Genomic DNA, 25,540 nt, shown 5'->3' with positions numbered 1-25,540 from the left:
GTTTTTCACAGTAGCTTCATTATTATTATTATTATGGTTTCCGGGAGTGAGGGAGGGGGGCGTCGGGGGGGGGTCCAGTGCCAGGAGCTGGTGTCAACCCACCTGTGTGGCCCGGTGGAGGTTGTTGATCTTCTTACGGCACTGGGTGCCGGTCCTCCTGGCGATTCTACCTGAACAGCCGGCCATTGCGACTTCCTCCCAGGCAACACTGTGGCTGACCCTCCGGGGACCAGGGCATCCCGTCTGCACTCGACCACGTCCAACAATCTGGCAAGGTCGGCATCTCCGAATCATGGGGCTTTAATTCATGAACGGGCTGTTCGGGGGATGTGGGCGTCGCTGGCTGGGCCAGTATTTATTACCCATCCCAAATTGCCCTTGAACTGGGTGGCTTGCTAGTCTATTTCAGAGGGTATTTGAGTGTCAACAACATTGCTATACAGGTCAGACTGGATAAGGACGGCAGATTTCCTTCCCAAAAGGACATGAGTGAACCAGATGTTTTTTTACGACAATCAACAGACTTTTAATTTCAGATTTTTACAGAATTCAAATTTCATCATCTATCATGGCGGGATTTGAACCCCGGTCCCCAGATCATTAACCTGGGTCTCCGGATTACTCGTCCAGTGAGAATACCACTCCACCATTACCTCCTTCCAAATACAGCTCACTGTAAATGAGTGACTCATGGAGGGCTCGTACATTCTGGGAGAAGCCAAACTCCCGTAACCACAGGAGCAACCTCCGACCTCCCCAACCAACTAGCCAACTAGGCATCCTCCTCGAATTTGGAGAGCTCCTGGATATTGGTCACCCCTCCTCCAGTCTAGGACTCCTCCCTCTTGTTGCGGGTAAGCTTAGAAGACAAAAGGGTGGAATGTGATGAGAAAGGATGGAGCAGAGATTGGGAAGCATGACTTATACTGTGAGATCCATGAGCTGGTGTGATGCTTTGAGTGCATCATGCCATTCTGAGAGTGTGAGCTTGGAGCGAGCTGAAGGCTGACTTACCCTGGCGATGCGGATGTGACCCCTGGACGGTATCACTCTGTCGGTTCCAATGGAGCTGGCCTGGTTTGCCATCTCACCCCAGACCAGCGGGGTGAGTACAGAGGACCTCCTGGGCCCATCTCGGGGAGAAAGAACCTCCTGGTTCTGGCGACACCTCAAATTAAAGTCTCCATGGAGCCGTGACTAAACCTTGGCACGATCTTCTTATTCCTTGGCACCACCTCTGGAACCTTCGACCACACAGCTGGGCGGCAGAGAGAAATGTGTGTGATTGGACGGCAATTAAATACAGCGGCAGGAACTTCAACCCCACGTGGTGACAGTGAGCGAATGAATAAATGCCCGACCCGCCATGTGATTCAGCGAGCAGCTGTCCTGTGAATAGTTAGTGAGGTTTCAAACAATCGGCACGGTAGCACAGTGGTTAGCACAGTTGCTTCACAGCTCCAGGGTCCCAGGTTCAATTCTCGGATTGGGTCACGGTCTGTGCGGAGTTTGCACGTTCTCCCCGTGTCTGCGTGGGTTTCCTCCGGGTGCTCCGGTTTCCTCCCACAGTCCAAAGATGTGCAGGTTAGGTGGATTGGCCGTGCTAAATTGCCCTTTGCATCGAAAGATGTTAGGTGGGGTGACTGGATTCCGGGGATAGGGTGGAGGCATGGGTTTATTAGGGTGCTCTTTCCAAGGGTCGGTGCAGACTCGATGGGCTGAATGGCCTCCTTCTGCACTGCAAATTCTATGATTCTATGATTCTATGAAGAGCGGGTATGAGAGCCCGATTCCCACATCAGTGGAAATCTCACTGCTAATCCTGCCTGACAGCGCAGTTAGTCTCCAGAATGGAAAATTCCACCCATTGATTTGGTGCCTTGGGATCAAAGGACAAGGAGATGCTTTAGTGAAGGGGAGGTCTTTGGTAAGTAATATGTGGGCTGACTTATGAAAAAGGGCTTCCGAGCTTCTAAATAAGGGGCTGGTTTAGCACAGTAGGCTAAAAAGCTGGCTTGTAATGCAGAACAAGACCAGTAACGCGGGTTCAATTCCCGTACCAGCCTCCCCGAACAGGCGCCAGAATGTGGCGACAAGGGGCTTTTCACAGTATCTTCATTGAAGCCTACTTGTGACAATAAGCTATTATTATTATTCATAGAGCAGAAAATTCAAGAAGAAGCAATAAAACTCAGCCTATCAGCAGAAGGAAGAAAGATAAATTAGACTCTTTTGGGTTTGGTTTAGCTGGTTCAAGGGCTGGTTTAGCTCAATGGTTTTAGCTCTGTGGGTTTAGCTCAGTGGGCTAGACAGCTGGTTTGTAATGCAGAACAAGGCGAGCAGCGCGGATTCAATTCCCGTACCAACTTACCCGAACAGGCGCCGCAATGTGCCGACTAGGGGCTTTTCACAGTAACTTCATACTTGTGACAATAAAGGATTATTATTATTATTGTACCCTTCAATGGAACTAAACGTTGAAAGGTGCACAAGAATATTCAGGGAAAGTAGTATTGAGATACCCTCAATTACAACTCGAGAGAGATGGTTGGTAATACAAAGGCTTTAATTAGCAGAGAACCAGTCAGCTACCGAGAAGTGTGCTCACTGCACACTGCCCACTGGACTTTACCTTATATATGGCTCCCTGGGGGATGGAGCCGGAGGCGGAGACCCCCAAGGTTCCAAACCCGGTCTTAAAGGGATCATTACATTAAAGGTGCAGTAACCATTCATCACAAGTATACAATAAGACCACCATGTAAGAATATGTTTTTGAAATTTGTTTACATTTTGTGTCAAAATCCTGGGACTTCTTCCCTCACGGCACTGTGGCTGCACCTACACCACACGGCCTTTGCCGATTCAGGAAGGCAGTTCACCACCACCTTCTCAGAGATGGTTAGCAGTTTCAAATTCCTAAGGGTGCACATCTCCAAAAATCTGTCCTGGTCCACCCACGTCGACGCTACCACCAAGAAAGCACAACAGCGCCTATATTTCCTCAGGAAACTAAGGAAATTCGGCATGTCCACATTAACTCTTACCAACTCTTACAGATGCATCAGAGAAAGCATCCTACCTGGCTGCATCACAGCCTGGTATGGCAACTGCTCGGCCCAGGACCGCAAGAAACCTCAGAGAGTCGTGAACACCGCCCAGTCCATCACACGAACCTGCCTCCCATCCACACCTCCCGCTGTCTGGGGAAAGCGGGCAGCATAATCAAAGACCCCTCCCAACCAGCTTACTCATTCTTCCAGCTTCTTCCATCGGGCAGGAGATACAGAAGTCTGAGAACACGCACAAACAGACTCAAAAACAGCTTCTTCCTCACAGTCACCAGACTCCTAAACGACCCTCTTATGGACTGACCTCATTAACACTACACCTTGTATGCTTCACCCGATGCCGGTGTTATGTAGTTACATTGTATACCTTGTGTTGCCCTATTATGTATTTTCTTTTCTTCCCTTTTCTTCCCATGTACTTATTGATCTGTTGAGCTGCTCGCAGAAAAATACTTTTCTTTGTACCTTGGCACACGTGACAATAAACAAATCCAATCCAATCCAATCCAATCAAGGGTAATAAGGGATGGAAAAGAAATTCTGACCTGACCAGTGATGATGTCCATATCCCGTGAAATAATTTTTTTAAAAACTGCTCCGGAATGAGTTAACAATTTTCAGAACATGTTACCATGTGCCCCAGAAACCAATCGAAGAATGCCACTCGGGTGACTTAGCGTGATTGAACACCAGCGCAGCTGCCATGCGGCCAAATCATAAAGCCAGGCTGAAAAAACTCTATTTGGGACGGTGCCATTGGGGGTGGGGCCATCAACAGGAGAAGACCCACTGCAAGCGGATTGCTCTCGTGAGGTGAGGTCCGATTTACCAGCCGTCAACCTCGTCTGAAGGACAAGGGCTTAGCTGTTTGCTGTCAGCTGCTTTGTATTGTTTTCACCGCAAGGCGTTCAGCAAACAAGCGGTTGGATTTGTGATCAAATTATGTCCTTTCTGATTCTCAATCTCTCGGCGTCACCACCCTTCCCCCCCAGGATGGAGAATATTGGGCAGGATTTTCAGACCGTCCCACGGCCTATTTTCCACTGAGGGAGGTATAGAACCTTAGTTAGGCCACACTTGGAGTATAGTGTTCAATTCTGGTCGCCACACTACCAGAAGGATGTGGAGGCTTTAGAGAGGGTGCAGAAGAGATTTACCAGAATGTTGCCTGGTATGGAGGGCATTAGCTATGAGGAGCGGTTGAATAAACTCGGTTTGTTCTCACTGGAAAGACGGAGGTTGAGGGGTGACTTGATAGAGGTCTACAAAATTATGAGGGGCATAGGCAGAGTGGATAGTCAGAGGCTTTTCCCCAGGGTAGAGGGGTCTATTACTCGGGGGCATAGGTTTAAGGTGAGAGGGGCAAGGTTTAGAGTAGATGTACGAGGCAAGTTTTTTACGCAGAGGGTAGTGGGTGCCTGGAACTCGCTACCGGAGGAGGTGGTGGAAGCAGGGACGATAGTGACATTTAAGGGGCATCTTGACAAATACATGAATAGGATGGGAATAGAGTGATACGGACCCAGGAATTGTAGAAGATTGTAGTTTTGTCGGGCAGCATGGTCGGCACGGGCTTGGAGGGCCGAATGGCCTGTTCCTGTGCTGTACATTTCTTTGTTCTTTGTTCTTTGCGGTAGCCTGCTGTTGGCCGGCAGCGGGATGCTCCGTTCCCGCTGATGTCTATGGGGCTTTCCATGCTCCATGCACTCTTTCGCCGGGGAGCACACCGCAAGGGGGGTCACCATTGGCAGGACCAGAAGATGCCTGAAAATTCTCAGCTGAAAATGAGATGATTCTTGTATGAAGACACCACTGCTGTAAAAGGGAGCTGTGATTTTGCCCACACATAGCTTTGTACAACTATCCTTCACTCACTGTATTTTGCTGCAGAAGGCATCCTGCTTTGAACAGGGGGCATCTGCTGTAGTTTGCAGAGGCTGCTTAAGTGGACTGCTGAGTAAATAGGTTGTCTTTGCTGTATGAGGGACTGGTCTGTTGTTTTAACATCTGCCCCAACTTGTCTCCCACACACTGCTGACATAGCGATACTGAGAGAAAGGGGGCGGTGAGGAAATAATAATAACCTTTATGATTGTCACAAGTAGGCTTACTGCAATGAAGTTACTGTGAAAATCCCCTCGTCGCCACACTCCAGTGCCTGCTCGGGTACACTGAGGGAGAATTCAGAATGTCCAAATTACCGAACAAGCAAGTCATTCGGGACTTGTGGGAGGAAACCGGAGCACCCGGAGGTAACGCACGCAGACACGGGGAGAACGTACAGATTCCGCACAAACAGTGGCCCAAGCTGGGAATCGAACCTGGGACCCAGGCGCTGTGAAGCAACAGTGCTAGCCACTGTGCTACCGTGCTGTCCCGTGAGATGAGGTAGAGAGAACAAATGGACCCAGAAATCAGGGAGGATTTGGGTTGAAGGTCTGCAAACAACTTGCAAATGGTTAAATGACAGAGTAGCTGAGCGAGGTAAGTCAGGGCTGAGGAGACTGACCATCGATTGGGGCCTTTCCTCTCCCAGCTCTTCTTATCTTTCCAGGATATAGATTATTGCAATGGATTCAGTTTAAATCGCTGAATTTGCATCAATAGTAAATACTCATGCAATATTGTTCCTCTGTACTTCAATCACAAATACCATTAATAAAGGATAGACTTGGCACACATTGAGTCTAAGTGCCAAGGTAGAGGTGTCTATGTCCTGGTGTATTATAGTCAACACCTCAGTTGTATTGGTCCTACATCACTAAACAAGCTAACAGCAGCTTCAGAATGCTTCACCTCCGCTATTTCTGGTTTTATCACTCTCTTTTTTGACTGTTCGCCTTGCTTCCATTTTTGCTGCCTTTTTTAAAGATCTTCCCGGACACCATTTGTAATGATGTAACTTGAGTATTATTGGATGTCCCCTTACTCCAGTAGGCGTCAGCGCCTTACTTCAGTTTTAAAGTATGTTACTTAAGACATGTTCATTCGGCCAATCAATATCGGGCAATGTTGCAATTAGGCAGCTCGTTTGATCCAGACTGCATTAGCCAGGAGTCTGCAAGACATCGTTCATAGCAAGGGCTGAGCTACTCGAATGAAGCCTTGTGCAAAATGGTTTTCAAGCTGAGGTAAAATGATCGCTTGCCGTTTAATTTCAGAAAATCTGAAAACAAACGAAGATAAGAACATTTCACCACTTATTATCCTCCCCTCCTTCGTTTCCACCTGGAAGCTATTATTTAAATTATACATTAAAATAAAGAAAACCAGTTTCTGTTTTGCAGCTCCAAAATGCTTATCATTTCTAACATTAATATAAAGCGCCCTCATAATGTAATTCTTACTGGGTACAGGCTCCGAAATATAACATTGCAGCGAAGGCACATTCTGCATTATCCATCTTTCTAAATGTTTTATAACTACTTCGTATCTACATTAAAGGATCATTTTATTTGTTTCCTAATTTCCAATAGCTATAAACATTACAAAAGTGTGTTATCTGTGAAATGCATGAAAATAATCAGAACATATATCACACCTGTCACAAAGTAATTATTAATCTCTGCTTACCAGACATTCAGGATGGAGGTTCAAATAATTTTCAGAATAACAAGGCATGCCCAATGGTTATAGCAAGTCTTTTAGTGAAATGTATTATCCAGTTTCAAATTTCAACCATTTCTATATCTACCACCTGTGCTCTGACATGTGGCGGCACGGTGAAATGAAAATGAAAATCGCTTATTGTCACAAGTAGGCTTCAATGAAGTTAATGTGGAAAACTCCTAGTCACCACATTCCGGCGTCTGCTCGGGGAGGCTGGAATTGAACCGTGCTGCTGGCCTGCCTTGGCCTGCTTTAAAAGCCAGCGATTTAGCCCTGTGTGCTAAATTATTATTTAGATTATTAGATTGGACCCCAGATTATTATTGTCACAAGTAGTCTTACATTAATACTGCAATGAAGTTGGTGGCGCGGTGGTTAGCACTACGGTGGTGCAAGTGGCGTGATGGTTAGTACTGCTAATTCTGGGGGGGGGGGGCAATGTTCCTCCGTGCCGGGCCCCTGTAGGGCTCTGCCATGTTGCCCGTGGGCCGGCACGGAGACGGCAACGCATGCGTGGACCCGCGCCGGCTGTGTTGCGCCGGCTTTCGAGCGCACAGCAATCCGTACTAGGCCCCAAGGAATGGGTGAATGCCTGGGCCTGGAGGCCTGTTGACGCCGGCGTTGTTTGCCGTCAACACTTGGATAGAGTGCTCTTTTGGTGGGTTGTTGCAGACTCGATGGGCTGAATGGCATTCTTCTGCACTGTAGGAATTCTGTGGATTCTATGCAAATTTGCATGAAAATATCGAGTGGCCATTTATTTGCTGGTTCCTGACTCTTGCTGGACCATATGTCAACGTAACTCAGCACTTTCACCATTCAGTGAAAGGTTGTGAGTTCAAGTCTCACTCCGGAGAGTTGAGTATTAAATCCGGGTCCTAGTCCGGCAGTTCTCTGCAGAACTGAGGGAATGCTGCACTGTTGGAGTTGCCAATTTTTGCATGCGTCACTCAATCATCTCATCTCACAGATGGAGGTAAAGGATTCTCTGTTGAAATCAGTGGGAAAGGCGGCAGACTTGGATGGAGGGATTGACTGCAGTTGTTGCCAAATTTGCAGAAGAAAGCAAGTTGTGAGAAGGATACAAAGAGCCTGCAAGGTTGTACCGACAGGTTGGCCGTAACTTTCCAATCCTGCCGTGGTGGGACCCATTGTGGGGGATGCGACGGGACAATCAACATTCCATTGGCTTTCATTGGGAGCAGATGACCCCGACATCTGGCAGGTTGTAAAATCACGCCCGTTAAGTGAGTGGGCAAAATAATCTGACAGATGGGGCATAATCACAGAATCATAGAATCTCTACAGTGCAGAAGGAGACCATTCGGCCCATCGGGTCTGCACCGACCCTCCGTAAAAAGCATCCTAACTAGGCCCAATCCCCTGCTTTATCCTTTGTGGGAAAACATGCGGTTGCCTATCTTGCCAGGAAGAATAGAAAATCAGAGTATTAGTTACATGGAGAGTGAGTGTAGGATATTGTGATACAGAGGGTAATGGGGGTCCTTGCACATGAATGACAGAAAGTCAAAGTGCAGGTAAAATTAATGCCAGAAATTAGGAAGGCAAATGGAATGTTGGCCTATTTGCTTTGAAACTGTTTGAGTTTTTTTTGCTAAATACTTTTTGGAAGGTAGCTTTCAGTGACTTCCAGTCCTATAATTCTTCAAGGATCTGGATTCTCCCAAAATGGGACTATGCCCCCACGCCAGTGTAAAAACGGTGGAGTTTTACTCCGGAGATTCCGGTAAAAAAGTTGACCTAATTCACTGCCCTGCAGGGGTCTACCAGGGACCTGGAGTGATTCTCGCAGCTTTAGCTGTGGATACGGGCCCCCGCACGTCCAGTTTGGAGTCTGCGCATGCGCCCGGCTGCAGATTTCCCTCCCTGAAGGGAATTAGAGAACCAGATGGGTTTATACAACAAATGATAATGTTTTCATGGTCATGATTTTTCAATTCAAGAGTTTATTTTGTTGAATTCAAATGTCACCATCTGCTGAGCGGGGATTTGAACTGTGGACCCCAGATCATTAGCTTGGATTTCTGGATTATGAGTCCAGTATCACCACACCACCTCCTCCCTAATGCATCCCCAATTTCCTTCGGCTCAGCACTGGCAGCACAACCTTCTGCCATTTAAGCCTTAGACTCCGGAATTCCCTCTCCATCGCTCTCCCTCTGTCTCCTCCTTTGAGGTGGTCCTTAATAACTACATCGTTGACCAACTGTTTAGTCACCCGTCCTGTGGCCCATTTCCTTATGGGACTCAGAGTCAAGCTTTGTTTTGAAAATGCTCCTGTGAAGTGTTTGGGATAATTTACAATGCCAAAGGCAATGTGTAAATTCAAGTTGTTGTTTATCATTGGGACTATTTGAGGAACTCCATTTTCTAAAATGCTGCCTCTTCTGGTTGAACTAATGATCTCCTCACGCGGTGCCCACATTCAGCTTTCCCCAGTTTGCCTGCTTTAACTGTACCATCCACTGGATCTGGGCACGGTGTCCCCGGCCTCTACCAGTGCCAGTCCCATATCGATTTGAGGCCGATCGTGGAGCAACTCCTCACATTTAAGCCGCATGAGCTATTACTCAGGAAGTAAACAAACCCTATTTTGCGGAAGAGCACGGGAGTTCCTCAACCAACATCACAGGACGGCACGGTAGCACAGAGGCTAGCACTGCCACTTCACGACGCCAGGGTCGCAGGTTCGATTCCTGGCTTGGGTCACTGATTGTGCGGAGTCTACATGTTCTCCCCGTGTCTGCGTGGGTTTCCTCCGGGCGCTCCGGTTTCCTCCCACAAGTCCCGAAAGATGTGCTGTTAGGTAATTTGGACAATCTGAATTCTCCCTCCGTGTACCCGAACAGGTGCCGGGATGTAGGCGACTAGGGGCTTTTCATAGTAACTTCATTGCAGTGTTAATGTAAGCCTACTTGTGACACTAATAAAGATTATTATTATTATTAATAAAGATTATTATAAAAAAGCAGATTATCTGGCTAATCTCGCACTATTGGTACTGAGAACTGACTGCGCAAAAGCAACCTTATCTATATTACAGTAGTAACTACACATCAAAAGTACTTCATTGGCTGTAGAGCATTTGTTGGGATTTGTTGCAGTGCAGATGGAGGCCACTTGGTCCATTGCATCTGCACCGGCTCTCCTAACGATCATCATGACTTAGCGCCCTTCCCCTGCCTTTTCCCCGTACGCCTGCCAATTGTTTCTGTTCAGATAACCATCTAACCCCCTCTTGAATGTCTTGATTGAACCTGCCTCTACCACACTTCCAAGCCGTGCATTCCAGACCGTGCATTTCGCGGAGTGAAAAGGTTTTATTCTATATAGGTACAAGTCTATTTATTTGATGCACTTTTTCCTCCCGTGAATCGCTGTATAACTTTGTCTGGTTTTCAGCATGTGGAAACTCTGACCAGGGAGTTGCAGGCGCAAATTAAAAATGCAATCGCAGTTCATTCTCACATCCTCCATTTTGTTAACGTGTGTGTGTGTGTGTGTAAGAATTTTTTGTTAAATAAATATTTTTATTAGCTTTTTCAAAATTTTTCTGATTCATAAATTACATTACACATATTTAACTAACGTTTAACAATCCTTTCCTCAACCCGAAAACAATTAATTAATTAACTAATGACCCCCTCCCCTTTGAGCTGCTGACCGAGGTTAATTCCTTACAAATGGTCGCCATATTCCCCCTGAAACTAAATTCAAGCTTCTCCAGGCTTAGAAACTCGATTCAATCTCCCAGCCACATTGAGGCACAGGATGGAGAAATTGACCTCCAATGTATTTGTGTAAGAATAATACACGCAGCCTCCCACCCCCCCCCCCCCCCCCCCAATCATATTCCTTCCTGTGAACCTTCATCTCGTTAAATAGCTTTACTCTTGAGATCAGCTTTCTATACATCGTGGTTGGTCATTCCTGAATTGGCAGGTGATCTGTATTACTGTACAGCTCATCCATTTTCATCATGAAATCCTGCGACACATCGCTTGATATCTGTAGTATCCCCCAAAGACTGATTTATTTCAGTGTGCCTCTCAAGGAACGTCTGTTTCATTTGTGTCTCAATTTCCATCTGGCCTCTGTTTAAACCTGCTGCAAGGGTTGTTGGTTGCTGAGGCCGATTAGCGGACAGGGGGGCAGAAACAAGAAGCCAGTAGCGAGCTGTGTTGAAGTTGTAATAGGAGACAGTATGGCCGAGGGAAGGACCCCTGGGGTGGCAGCGCAGCGGCCAACGGACCCAGTGATGCAAGCCATTCAGGATGGCTTTGCCAGACAGAAGCGGGAATGCCTGGACCCGATCAAAGAATCAATTGATCGCCTAGAAACCAGACTGGACGCCCAGGACCGGGCGATTCAGGAGGTGGAGAAGGCGCTGCTGGAACAAGATGAGCACCAAACAGCAGTGGAGCTGGATGTGGGAATGCTTCAGGAACAGCAGAGAAGGCTCTTGGAGAAGGTGGAGGACCTTGAGAACCGGTCCTGCCGGCAGAACCTCAGAATTGGCTGGCTTCCGGAGGGAGCTGAGGGAGCAGATGCTGGAGCACACGTAGCGGGTATGTTCGAAAAGCTGCTGGGGCAGGGGGCATTCCCCCGACCGCTGGAGGTGGACAGGGCGTACCGGGCGCGTGCCAGGAAGCCGCGGGCGGGGGACCCTCCGAGGGCGATGGTGGTGAGATTCCACAGGTTCCTGGACAAGGAATGTATTCTGCGGTGGGCCAAGCGCACGCAGAGTTGCAAGTGGGAGTTTAGCACCCTGTGGGTCTACCAGGACCTGAGCGTGGAGGTGGCGAGGAAAGGGCAGGCTTCAATCAAGTCAAGGCGATTAAGAAGCAGGTGAAGTTTGGTCTGCTGTACCCGGCGCGCCTGTGGGTTACGCATGAAGACCAACATCATTATTTTGAGTTGCCCGATGAGGCGTTGGACTTTGCAAAAAGAAAAGGACTGGTGGGAGCTTGAGAACGTTTGGACTCAGTGACAATATGTTGGCCTAACTGGGCCCGTTTTCCTTTTCTGTCTTTCTCTGGGGGTTTTTTTTGTTTGTTTTTCTTCTCTCCCCCCTTGGAATGTTGGTTGGGTTTCGGTTGGGTTTTTTCTTTCTGTTGTTAAAATTGGCTATGCCTTCTCTTATTGCTTTGTATCAGTGGTTTTTTTGGAGCTCTGTTTAGGGGAGAAGGAAAAGGTGGGGGGGGGGGAGTCGATTTTCCGTTTCGATTTTGGTTCTTTTTCGGGGTAGATGTTGGTAGCGTTCCTTTTGTGTTTTATCTTGTGTGTTTATACTGTTGTGCACTTTGGTGGGATGGAGCCTGTCTGGGTTTCAGTGGCTGGTGTTTTTGTTCTTTGTGTTTTCTTGCTGCGGGCTGTTTGTTTGGGGATTGTTGGATGAGGGAACTTGTTTACAGGAGCAGGGGAAGAGGAGTGAGGGAACAATGGGTGGGAGACTGCTTGGCGCCAGAGGCAGGGGTCACCAAGCTAGCTGGGTGAGCTAGCTCATGGAAGTACAGTGGGGGTGGGGGGGGGGGGTATATGCTTAGTTTATTAGCTGGGTTGGGATTTAGAGTAGTGTTGCTGGGGGGGTGGGGTGGGGGGGAATGGGTTCTGCTGACGAGAGAGGGACTTGGTGGAGGGACACTGAGGGGGCCAGGGGTGGGGGCCGCCCCGCATGGGCTACAGGTGGGCCCAAGAAAGGAGATGGCTGACTGGCTTGGGGGGGGGGGGCACTTTGCCCCCCCAACTAGGCTGGTCACCTGGAATGTCCGGGGCTAAATGGGCCAGTGAAGGGGGCACGTGTGTTTGCGCACCTGAGGAGACTGAAGGCGGACGTGGCAATGCTGCAGGAGACACATCTTAAAGTAATGGATCAGGTCAGGTTGAGGAAAAGTTGGGTTAGTCAAGTTTTCCACTCGGGGCTGGATTCAAAGACAAGGGGGGCTGCGATTTTGATCAACAAGCGGGTGGTGTTTGATGTGGGGAGGATAGTTTTGGATGTGGGATGTCGATATATCATGGTTAGTGGTAAGCTGTAGGGGATGAAGGTAGTGCTGGTCAACATATACGCGCCAAATTGGGACGATGGGGATTTTATAAAGAGGGAGCTGGGGAAGATTCCGGACCTGGATTCGCACAGGCTAATCTTGGGTGGGGATTTCAACACTGTTATTGATCCAGGCCTGGACCGGTCATGCTCAGGAACGGGCAAGGTGCCAGCAATGGCAAAGGAGCGGAAAGGGTTTGTGGAGCAGATGGGGGGGGGGGGGGGGTGGAACCGGGGCGATTTAGGCAGCTGAGGGCCAAGGAATTTTCTTTCTTCTCCCACGTTCACAAGGTGTATTCTCGGATAGGTTTCTTTGTTGTGGGAGGGGCCCTGTTGGCGGGGGTGGTGGACACGGGTCATTTGGCGATTACGATCTCGGACCATGCTCTGCACTGGGTGGACCTGCAGGTCAATATAGATAGTAAGCAGCGCGTGCAATGGAGGTGGGATGTGGGGTTGTTGGCGGACGAAGTGGCCTGCGAGAGATTGAGCAAGTGCATGCAGAACTACCTGCATGTAAACGACACGGGGGAGGTCTCAGCAGCGGAGGAGAGCTGATCTCGATCCGGGCTCACAGGGACAGGACGGATAGGGCAGAAACGGAACGGTAAGAGAGATTCTACAAGTTGATAGGAGATATGCGGAGGGTCCAGAGGCAGGGCTATTAAGGGAACGCAGGAGGCTGCAGACGGAATTTGGTTTGTTCACTGCAGGAAGGGCAGTGGAGCAGCTCAGGAAGGTGAAGGGGGCGATTTACGAGCACGGGGAGGAGGCCAGTCGGATGCTTGCACAGCAGCTCAGAATGAGGGAGGCAGCTAGGGAAATAGGGAAAGTTGTTGACGGGGATGGGAACTTAGTTGGGGACTCGGCGGGGTGAGCAAGACTTTTTGGGACTTTTATAGAAGGTTGTATAGGTCGTAACTCCCTGTGGGGCCGGAAGGGATGAGGCACTTTTTGGATGGGCTGACTTTCCCGAAGGTGGATGGGGAGCTGGCAGAAGGGCTGGGGGCCCCTGTCAGGCTGGAGGAGATAGTGAAGGGCTTGAAGGCCATGCTGTCGGGGAAGACCCCGGGGCCAGACGGGTACCCAGTCGAGTTCTATAAAAGGTTCTCCGGAATATTGGAGCCGGTACTGTTGAAAGTCTTTAACGAGGCGAAGGAAAGAGGGGTTTTACCCCAGATGATGTCACAGGCCATGATCTCGCTCATTTTGAAAAGAGACAAGGACCCGGAGCTGTGCGGTTCTTGTAGGCCGATATCCTTGTTGAACGTGGATGCCAAACCTCTGGCCAAAATTCTGGCCTCTAGGATTGAGGACTGTGTACCGGACGTTATAGGGGAGGACCAGACAGTGTTTGTTAAGGGTAGGCAGCTGAGGGCCAATGTAAGAAGGTTGCTCAATGTGATCATGATGCCCCCGGAAATTAGGGAAGTCGAAGTGGTGGTTGTGATGGACGCGGAAAAAGCCTTTGACCGGGTCGAGTGGGATTACTTATTGGAGGAGCTGGAGCGGTTCGGATTTGGGAGAGGCTTTGTTGACTGGGTTAGGTTTCTGTACCGGGCACCGGTAGCCAGTGTACCGTCAAATAGAACGATTTTGGAATTTTTCAGGAGTCTTGGTGAGTTCCTGCAGTGCATCTTGTAGATGGTACACACAGCTGCTGCTGTGCATCAGTGATGGAGGGAGCGAGAGTTTGTGGATGAGCTGCCAATCAAGCGGGCAGCTTTGTCCTGCATGGTGTCGAGCTTCTCGAGTGTTGTTGGAGCTGCACTCACCCAGGCAAGTGGAGAGTATTCCAGCACACTCCTGGCTTCCGTCTTGTAGGTAGTGGACAGGCTTTGGGGAGTCAGAAGGTGAGACACTCGCTGTAGGATTTCCAGCCTCTGATCTCCTCTTGTAGTCACAGCATTTATATGGCTAGTCCAGTTCAGTTTTTGGTCAATGGTAACCCCTGGATGTAGTGGGGGATTCATTGATTGTAATGCCATTGAATGTTAAGCGGCGATGGTCAGATTATCTCTTGCTATAGATGGTCATTGCCAGGTTCTTGTGTTACTATGAAACCCTGTCCCTATTTACCAAATTTGGACCCCATTCACACAAGATCAAGGCTTCAGCTGCAGGATGAATTATCTGCATGAGCATTATTTACAGGGCCAGACGCCCTTATTGCGGACAGGCAATTTTAAAGATCATTGGTGAGTATTATTAGTGGGCGGCACGGTAGCACAGTGGTTAGCACAATTGCCTCACAGCTCCAGGGTCCAAGGTTCGATTCCCGGCTTGGGTCACTGTCTGTGCAGAGTCTGCACGTTCTCCCAGTGTCTGTGTGGGTTTCCTCCGGGTGCTCCGGTTTCCTCCCACACGTCCCGAAAGCTGTTACGCCAATTGGACATTCTGAATTCTCCCTCTGTGTACCCGAACAGGCGCTGGAGTGTGGTGACTAGGGGCTTTTCACAGTAACTTCATTGCAGTGTTACTGTAAGCCTACTTGTGACAATAAAGATTATTCTATTCTATTCCACTGCAAAGTGTTTGAAAGTCCCCGGGATGCCCTCGTAGATGCGGCGGTGAGTTTCTGAATTTGGCCCAGAGTATTCGCTGCATCGTCACGGTGGTGCCACTGCACTTCTCACAGTAGGCATGTGTTAAGCACTGGCAGACCCTCTGGATCTACAGTGTGACAGGGTGGGGTAGATGGTATGGAGAGGGAAGGCTCTGTGTGATGCCCTCGCCAACTCAGAGGCGGACCCACCTATGCTCCTCGCCAGTGACACCTTAATGTGCATCTCACGTGCTGTCTCCTGAGATGAGCAATCAAGGAGCTCACCTGATCCCCTGTCGCAGAATTCATCCCATGGCCTCCTTACCTCCAGGTTGATGCACCAAACATCTGGCTGCTCAGAAAAAAAACCTATTGGAAATGTTCAATTCCAAGTACAAATCAGTAATACTGGCACCAGTAATGCTGAGGTTCGATCTTAAGGGACAAGTTTTACTGATGCCCGCCATTTCCAGGTTTGACTGGATTTTCCTTCGGGGAAAAGCCAGCTTGTGTCTGAAAACTCACAACAAATTGATCCCGGTGTGGTATTAGTCTGGAGGGTAAATCCAGTGCCAATCTCTGAGCTGCTGGGTGTGAGTGTCAGATCAAGTGAAGGTGCTGGTCGATCGGTATCAGCTGCTGGTCTATCCTCCTCCTGGGGCCTCCGTGGCTGAGCAGGTGGTCATTCTTAAATGTCTGAAAGCGGAAAACCCGAAAGAGGAAAGCTGGGATGGATACGGGAAGGTGAGTGAGCTGGCAGGCGCAGGGTCACACCATGAGCAGCTTGTTCATCGCGGCAGGTGGCAGGAAGGGGACGAGCTACCAATTGAGAGCGGGGGGGGGGGCGTAAGGCCTTCGATCAACCCCAATGTTCTCACCAGCACCGCATGCCGTGCCCTCTGTCACAGCCGTCCCCGCGATAGAGAGACTCGGTATGGCTCAGGAGATGCCGGCAATCCTGCTTGCCACCAGTTCAGCTCCACTCCCTTCTACTGTGCACCAGCAAGAGAGGCCAGGCATGGACACCCGAAAGTATGAATGGGGAGCAGGAGCAGGCCACTCGGCCCCTCGTGCCGGCTCCACCAATCAATAAGATCAAGGCTGATATGATTGCCAGTGATTGTACAGCAGTGCGTTTGGATGATGCCGTAGCTGGATAGCTGTAGGTACGTAGATACAGTGAGCAATGGGTATGAGGCCAGAAGGTTTGGTAAGTGTGTGAGGGTGAAGTTGAATGGGTGAGTGGCTGAGGGGTGAGTGGTGTCGCTGTGGTACATGGGGCAGAGTGTGAGGTTGGTTGAGTGGTGAGTAGGGAATGTCTCGTGAAGATGCATTTACTGACCTTGACCACCCAAGTGGAGATACTAAACTTCTTGTGGACATTGCTGCCAGGTCCTCGGATTAGGGAAATGGCCTCCATAGCCAACTCCTCCCAGTCCTTTTTGAGGGTGGTCCTTGATATCCCTTGCCCCATGGAATCCTGTCCAGCACCACCACTAAAGCCTCCAGGGTCACACCTGTGACTCTGAAGCCCCCCCCGCCCCCACCCACTCTCATCCTTGGCATTCCATTTTGTGTTTGGAATCGCGGCCATAATATTCAGCAACAGCTCCTTCTCATTCAGTGCAGCTTCCCTTTAAGACGTGAATACTGGCTTTAAGAATAGAAAGCTGTCTGCAGCGCGTGCTACCAGCCAGCCCACACTGCTGGGTCCCCTGCTGAGCCTAGAGGAGGCCAGCAACTTGGGCGCTGCTTGGCCCATTGCTGCTTTTATGTAAATAAGGCAACAGCATCAAGAGGGTCTGCTGCTCACCAACACTGTTACCAGTACGTATCAACCACAAAGACCAAAGAACGGTGCAACCTCATTTTTAACCCCTTGTATCTTGCTCCGCACAAGCTTTTTGCAATCTGTTGTTGTGAGTCAAGCCCGCCGCTACCAGCGACAATCCTTGAATGTTGTGCCTCCACTTTGACAGGAAGGAATGCAAAGGAAGAACCATACATATGAATATATTGAATGAGCCAACCTCCTGTTCATTGGGCCAGAGAATTCTAAGGGCTGACAACTCTCTAAGAGAAGACCATTCCTCCTCAAAGAATTGTAGAATCCCTGCAGTGCAGAAGGAGGCCATTCGGCCCATCGAGGGAAAGCAATTTCACAGGGAAATGAATGAAAGGCTTGCAGATCAAAGGTCTGAGGGGGTTTCAACCCAGCTCACTGGTTTTCACATTCCAGGTGTTGACAGGCGCTGCATCCTGTGCCTGAGCCAGCAGGTGTATTGCCCAGGGGAGTGTCAAAGCAGTGATTGTTTTTCACTGCCTCTGTCTGGGCTACTCTCTAGCTTCCCGACAAGGGTCTCTCTTCTGGGGGGCATCCAGACAGGAGTCTGTCTTCCAGGGGGTTCAGCAAGGAGTCTCCCTTATGGAGGGAAGGTTATCTGGTGGGGGTCTCTGTAATTGCGGAGTCTCTGGTGACGTCCTTTGTAATAGGGAGGCCCATGGTGCGGTGGGCATTGGGGGGGGGGGGGTAATGGTGGGGATGGAGTGGGCAGGTCTTGCATTTTGGGGGGGTGGGAGGGTGGCCCTCCGATGGACATTGGGGGAAATTCACTAAAAGAGTTTCCCTCGTCCCAACGTGATATCCACAGTGGTCAGGGTCACTTTTGTTAAGATCTGCACCAATTCCCGCGCACGTGACTCCCAGCCCAGAGGACCAGAGAATTACCCGGGCCTGGAGAATATGGGGCGGGATTCTCTGACCCCCGGCCGTGTCGGAGAATCGCCTGGCCGGGCGCGATTCACGTGACGCCGGTCCGCCGATTCTCTGGTGACCGGAGAATCAGCGGCATTGGCGCTGGCACGGTTGGTGCAGTGCCGATCGGGGGCCGCTCTTCGTGGTCCCCTCGGCGATTCTCTGCGTGGGATGGGCCGAGTGGCCGCCGAGATAGCCCGAATCCTGCCGGCGCCGTTCACATGTGATCTTACCCGGCGGGGCCTCGGTGTCCATCCTGCGGGGGGGCGGCTTGTTGGGGGGGTGGGGGGAGGGTATTCCGACCCCGGGGTGGGGTGGATGGTGGGGGGGCCCTCCACCGTGGCCTGGCCCGCGATCGGGGCTTACCGATCGGTGGGCCGGCTTCTCCGGGTGGGGGCCTCTTTTACTCCGCGCCAGGCCCCCCCCTGTTGTTCTACGCGATGTTGCGTTGGGGCCGGTGCGGAGAAGGAACCGAGCGCGCATGCGCGAGTTCGGGCCAGTCGCAGCGCGCACGCACAGACCCGCGGCGCCCGTTTGATGCCGGTATCGGCAGCTGGAGCTGCGTGAGTGGCTCCAGTGCTGTGCTGGCCCCCTGTAGGGGTCAGGATCGCTGCTCCTGGGGGCCTGTTAACGCCGTCGTAAAACGCGACAGCGTTTACAACGGCGTCAACATTTAGCCTCAATCTCTCCCTCAATGCCAGCAAAACTAAAGAGCTGGTCACTGGCTTCAGGAAGCAAAGTACTGTACACACCCCTGTCAGCATCAACGGGGCCGAGGTGGAGATGGTTGGCAGTTTCAAATTCCTAGGGGTGCACATCTCCAAAAATCTGTCCTGGTCCACCCACGTCGACGCTATCACCAAGAAACGGCAACAGCGCCTATACGTCCTCAGGAAACTAAGGAAATTCGGCATGTCCACATTGACTCTTACCAACTTTTACAGATGCACCATAGAAAGCATCCTATCGGGCTGCATCACAGCCTGGTATGGCAACTGCTCGGCCCAGGACCGCAAGAAACTTCAGAGAGTAGTGAACAACACCCAGTCCATCACACAAACCTGCCTCCCATCCATTGACTCCATCTACACCTCCCGCTGCCTGGGGAAAGCGGGCAGCATAATCAAAGATCCCTCCCACCCGGCTTACTCACTCTTCCAACTTCTTCCATCGGGCAGGAGATACAGAAGTCTGAGAACACGCACGAACAGACTCAAAAACAGCTTCTTCCCCACTGTTACCAGACTCCTAAATGACCCTCTTATGGATTGACCTCATGAACACTACACCCTGTATGCTTCATCCGATGCCAGTGCTTATGTAGTTACATTGTATATGTTGTGTTGCCCTATTATGTATTTTCTTTTATTCCCTTTTCTTCTCATGTGCTTAATGATCTGTTGAGCTGCTCACAGAAAAATACTCTTCACTGTACCTCGGTACACGTGACAATAAACAAATCCAATCCAATCCAACCCAATCCAATCAGGAGCAGATAATCCAGCCCCAGGCGTCCAGCCTCGTTCTCGGGTGCAAATGGGTCTTAATGATCCATTTGCATCCTCCAGCCAGCACGATGCAGGAATCTTGATGCCGATCCCGATGCCAAGCGGAGACCTGCGCATCGGAACAAGATCGCCGCCCATCCCGTTTTCTGATCGTCCCTCGACTCTCCGCCACCCGCTAACGTAGTGGAATTCCCAAAGCAGTGGAGAATCCAGCCCAAAGTATTACATTTCCAGGGAATATTAAGAAGACTCCAGTTAATTATATTTGTCTGTAGAAATTCGTATGCAATTCCAATAATCCCACTGGATCCCCGGTCAACATTCCAGATCACACCATCTGAAGTAAATATGTTTTATTCGCTATCTAAAATTGCTATTTATATTTCTGAAACAACTGTAAATATAGCAAGATAAATGGTGTTATTATCCACATGCCCATTATCTGCCATCTCCTTTATCTGCCAGGACCCCAACAAGATAATAAAGTCTCTGTGGAAATATATCACCTTATCTTTGTTTATTTGTGTTTAATTATCTTTTCACTGACAAAATACATTCATGGTAGTTCGGTGAGACTTTCCTCTGGCAGCGAAGCTGTGCGACACAGTAGTGTGGGCGACAGAAGCAGTCCTGTGGTGCTATCGCCCTCTGCCTGACCCTTAGTCAATATTGGAAACTTCACCTTGCCAATGTGCCCTCACATGTATTTTGTTGCTTGCATTATGCTGCATCATCACCAAGCTTAAAGGGGTAGACAGGCAGTGTGGTGCTAATGTCACCTGGATTCAGAGGCCTAGGCTAGGGCTGGTTTAGCACAGTGGGTTAAACAACTCGCTTGTAATGTAGAACAAGGGCGGCAGCGCGGGTTCAATTCCCGTGCCGACCTCCCCAAACAGGCGCCGGAATGTGGTGACTAGGGGCTTTTCACAGTAACTTCATTGAAGCTTACTTGTGACAATAAGCGATTATTAGAATGGGTGGAATTCTCCCATGCCCCTCTCTGCGGGTTCAATGGCAGGCAGTGAGGGGCGGGGATTTGGCGAGGGGCCAGAAGTCGGTATTACGCCGGTGTCAATTTCCTGCGGGATCTTCCGCTGCTGCCAGCCATGCGGATTGGGAAATCCTCTCAAGACCGATGTGAAACTCATTTCCATGCAGCTAAGTGATGGCTTAAGTGGGTCGGTGCAGACTCGATGGGCCAAATGGTCTCCTTCTGCACTGTATGTTCTATGTTCTAATGGTGAATGCCCGATCACCCACGCCAAATGTTCCACGGCACCAGTGGGAAAACATGCCGGTGGGAAATACGTCTGGAACAACGTGGCACGCAGATATTGAGACTCACCTGAGCAATACCTGAGGCTGCCTCCGGGGTTCAGGATGGAGGCTAGTGGCAAGTCTGGTTAGGGTTAGGGTTAGAGTTAGGGGTTAGGGTTCTGGGAGGAGCCTGGATCACTACAGCACTGAGTGTGTGGGAGCTACAGGTGGACCATCCAGATTCGGTGTCACGGAGGGTGTCCATCTTCCGCCTTAGAATGTTCCAGAAGGTCCACCTTCTTTCTCAGGAGGTCCATCTCCTGGTCTCAGGGTGCTTCCGGGGTCAATTTCGTTTTGAGGAGGTTGATCTTCTTTCAAGAGTGGGTCAGTGATGTTGGCGTCACTCCACTTCCTGAAGTTGTGATAGGCCCCATATAAATGCAAGCTCTTTATTTCTTTCACGTCCTGCTGGCATTCTGGGCCAGGAAGAGGGCCCATCTCTCACCTGTGCCATTTATGTCAAGGGGGCTTTTGTAGGTTGGATGGGGCGAGACGTGGGGTGGTGTCATCAGGAAGTGATGTCCAATCTGTCACCTGATTGGGCCAATTCAACTTTTCTCTGATACCAAGAGCCCAAATGTGCTTGAGGGATTGAGATGTAGTCTTCCCTTGGAGGGGGATATTACCAACAGCTCCTTCGGCAGCTGAAGGCTAATTTGTTTTTCTTCAGCTACTGGACCCTTGCCAGGAATCTGTGGCACTGGAGTGGCTCAGAGTTGGTCCTGGGATTGGCGTCTGACCTGAGCCTGCTGACCAACCTGCCTCACCCCCATCCTGCTGTTACCTACAGGGCTACAGACCAAGAGCTGGAAGGGAGAATTAGATAGAACCTATGGACCTATGCACAAACCAGCTGATGTACCATCAATGACCACGAGACGAGACTGGCGAAACAATTGAGGCTTTATTGCACAAGATGTTGAGCCTCCTGCAGCTGGAACCAGAATGGGAGCAGCGCAGGAGAACATACACTTTTATACGCCGCTTGCTGGGAGGAGCCAGCAGGCTGGGATTTACTGTGGTGCCTGTAATGCAGTGGCTGTACCATAATACGCGTAGTGCGTTACCAGTGGTGTTTACCACACCAGCCTCCTTGGCAATTGTGGGACCTTGTGGTGCGCAGTGTGCCCGCTCAGCATTCCTGCACCTGTGCTTCTCAAAGGTCTGAAAAATGAAAAAAAAACCGAAATGAAAATCGCTTATTGTCACAAGTAGACTTCAAATGAAGTTACTGTGAAAAGCCCCCAGTCGCCACATTCCGGCGCCTGTTCGGGGAGGCTGGTACGGGAATTGAACCGTGCTGCTTGCCTGCCTTGGTCTGCTTTAAAAGCCAGCTCTTTAGCCCTGTGCTAAACCAGCCCCGATAATGTGTAAAACAAATGCAAGACTTCATGGGCGTCATTCTCCGACCCCCCAGCGGGTCGGAGAATGGCCGTTGGCCGCCGTGAATCCCGCCCCCGCCCCCGCCGAAGTCTCCGAAGGGAGAAAAGTCGGCGGGGCGTTAATGGCGCCGCTGCCGCGGAGAATGTCACGGGTCTGCGCAAGGCAGAAGATTTTCGGCCGGCCGATATTCTCCCTTCCGGATGGGCCGAAGTCCCGTCGACGTGATGACCGTTCATGTCGACGTGAATCAAACCTCCTTTTCATCGGCGTGACCCGGTGCTCCAGGCTCACGCCGACCAGCGTGGAGGTGAGTGACGGCCTGGGGGGTTGGTTCTGGGCAGGAAATGGCGTGGCCGCAGACTGATTGCGTGAGGAGAGGTGTGTCTCGGGTTGTGTGTGTGTGTGTGTGTGCGGCGGGGGGGGGGGGGGGGAGGTTAGAGTAGGCTGGGCTCCGGGGGAGTGCCGGGAGGGGGTCCGTGCCGGGGTGGAGGTTGGGGGGGGGTCCGTGCTGGGGTGGAGGTTGGGGGGGGGGTCCGTGCTGGGGTGGAGGATGGGGGTTGGGGGGGGTCCGTGCTGGGGTGGAGGTTGGGGGGGTCCGTGCCGGGGTGGAGGTTGGGGGTTGGGGGGGTCCGTGCTGGGGTGGAGGTTGGGGGGGGGGGGTCCGTGCTGGGGTGGAGGTTGGGGGGGTCCGTGCTGGGGTGGAGGTTGGGGGGGTCCGTGCCGGGGTGGAGGTTGGGGGGGGGTCCGTGCTGGGGTGGAGGTTGGGGGGGGGGTCCGTGCTGGGGTGGAGGTTGGGGGTTGGGGGAGGGGTCCGTGCTGGGGTGGAGGTTGGGGGGGGTCCGTGCCGGGGTGGAGGTTGGGGGTGGGTCCGTGCTGGGGTGGAGGTTGGGTAGGGGGGTCCGTGCTGGGGTGGAGGTTGGGGGTTGGGGGGGGTCCGTGCTGGGGTGGAGGTTGGGGGGGGTCCGTGCTGGGGTGGAGGTTGGGATTTGGGGGGGGGGTCCGTGCTGGGGTGGAGGTTGGGGGGTGTCCGTGCTGGGGTGGAGGTTGGGGGGGGTCCGTGCCGGGGTGGATATTGGGGGGGGGTCCGTGCTGGGGTGGAGGCTGGGGGGGGTCCGTGCTGGGGTGGAGGTTGGGGGTTGGGGGGGGGTCCGTGCTGGGGTGGAGGTTGGGGGGGATCGGTGCCGGGGTGGAGGTTGGGGGGGGGTCCGTGCTGGGGTGGAGGTTGGGGGGGGTCCGTGCTGGGGTGGAGGTTGGGGGGGGGTCCGTGCTGGGGTGGAGGTTGGGGGTTGGGGGGGGGTCCATGCTGGGGTGGAGGTTGGGGGGGTCCGTGCCGGGGTGGAGGTTGGGGGGGGTCCGTGCTGGGGTGGAGGTTTGTGGGGTCCGTGCTGGGGTGGAGGTTGGGGGTTGGGGGGGGCCTGTGCTGGGGTGGAGGTTGGGGGGGGGTCCGTGCTGGGGTGGAGGTTGGGGGGGGGTCCGTGCTGGGGTGGAGGTTGCGGGGGGTCCGTGCTGGGGTGGAGGTTGGGGGGGGTCCGTGCAGGGGTGGAGGTTGGGGGGGGGGTCCGTGCTGGGGTGGAGGTTGGGGGGGGGTCCGTGCTGGGGTCGAGGTTGGGGGTTGGGGGGGGTCCGTGCTGGGGTGGAGGTTGGGGGGGGTCCGTGCTGGGGTGGAGGTTGGGGGGGGTCCGTGCTGGGGTGGAGGTTGGGGGTTGGGGGGTGTTCCGTGCTGGGGTGGAGGTTGGGGGGGTCCGTGCCGGGGTGGAGGTTGGGGGGGGTCCGTGCTGGTGTGGAGATTGGGGGGGGGTCCGTGCTGGGGTGGAGGTTGGGGGGGGTCCGTGCTGGGGTGGAGGTTGGGGGGGGTCCGTGCCGGGGTGGAGGTTGGGGGGGGGTCCGTGCTGGGGTGGAGGTTGGGGGGGGGTTCGTGCTGGGCTGGAGGTTGGGGGTTGGGGGGGGGGTCCGTGCTGGGGTGGAGGTTGGGGAGGGTCCGTGCCGGGGTGGAGGTTGGGGGGGGGTTCGTGCTGGGGTGGAGGTTGGGGGGGGGTCCGTGCTGGGGTGGAGGTCGGGGGGGGTCCGTGCTGGGGTGGAGGTTGGGGGGGGTCCGTGCCGGGGTGGAGGTTGGGGGGGGGTCCGTGCTGGGGTGGAGGTTGGGAGGGGTCTGTGCCGAGGAGGGGGATGGGAGGGCAAGTGAGTTGGTCCACCTGGCCAGGTGCCAGCCTCCAACAGTTGGACCCATGCGGTCCATGCCACCTGGCTGGGGGGAGGAGGGGATATGGGCAATGATGACATGTCGTCGTTCCCCTCCCCCCCACCAGGCCGTCATGTTTTCAGACCATCCAGCGATGTTGGCCGCCGTGGTGGCAGCCGCTCATGTCTATGTTGGCCTGGATGAGGAGGAGGAAGAGGAGGAGGAGGAGGAGGAGCGTGCCAGAGAGGCGGCGCTGGCTGCCGCAGAGGGGCAGGCGGCAGCCGCCCAGGCTGGAGGGTCACCTGACCGACAGGACGAGGAGGGGGAGGAGGACGTCGCAGCCCCACGGCAACGGAGGCACCCGAGGGCGCCCCGTGTGTACCGGCCCCGGCAGTCATACCAGGACCTCACGGACCGGGAATGCAGGAGGAGACTCCGGATGAGCCGGGAAACCGTGGCACACATCTGCCACCTGCTGGCACACCTGTCACCACGTGGCACTGGCGGGGGACACCCTCTCCCCGTGTCCATCAAGGTTACGGTGGCCCTGAACTTTTATGCAACGGGGTCATTCCAGGCACCGAGTGGGGACCTGTCCGGCATATCGCAGACATCGGTGCATCGGTGCATCCGGGCAGTGACAGATGCCCTATATGCCATGGCGCACCGCTACATCCGCTTCCCCGTGGACCGGGCCAGCCACGATGCCCGGGCCGTGGGCTTCTCTGCCGTTGCCGGGTTCCCCATGGTCCAGGGCGCGATCGATGGGATGCACGTCGCCGTGCGGCCACCTGCAGATAACAGGGCCGTGTTCACTAATAGGAAGGGGACCTATTCGATGAACGTACAGGTGGTCTGCGACCACCGCATGATGATCCTGCACGTCTGCGCCCGTCACCCAGGCAGTGTACACGACTCATTCGGGTTGTCGCGGTCATCCATCCCCGGCATGTACGAGGGACGCCATCCCCGGCTGAGGGGCTGGTTGCTGGGCGACAGGGGCTACCCATTGCGATCGTGGCTGATGACGCCTATACGGAGGCCACGCAATGAGGCGGAGAACCGCTACAATGATGCCCATGTAGCGACAAGGGGAGTGATCGAGA

The sequence above is a fragment of the Scyliorhinus torazame genome, chromosome 7 (genome assembly GCF_047496885.1).
Source record: "Scyliorhinus torazame isolate Kashiwa2021f chromosome 7, sScyTor2.1, whole genome shotgun sequence".
NCBI classification, from domain to species: Eukaryota; Metazoa; Chordata; class Chondrichthyes; order Carcharhiniformes; family Scyliorhinidae; genus Scyliorhinus; species Scyliorhinus torazame.
The sequence above is the reverse complement of the archived record's forward strand: the minus strand, read 5'-3'. Positions refer to the sequence as shown.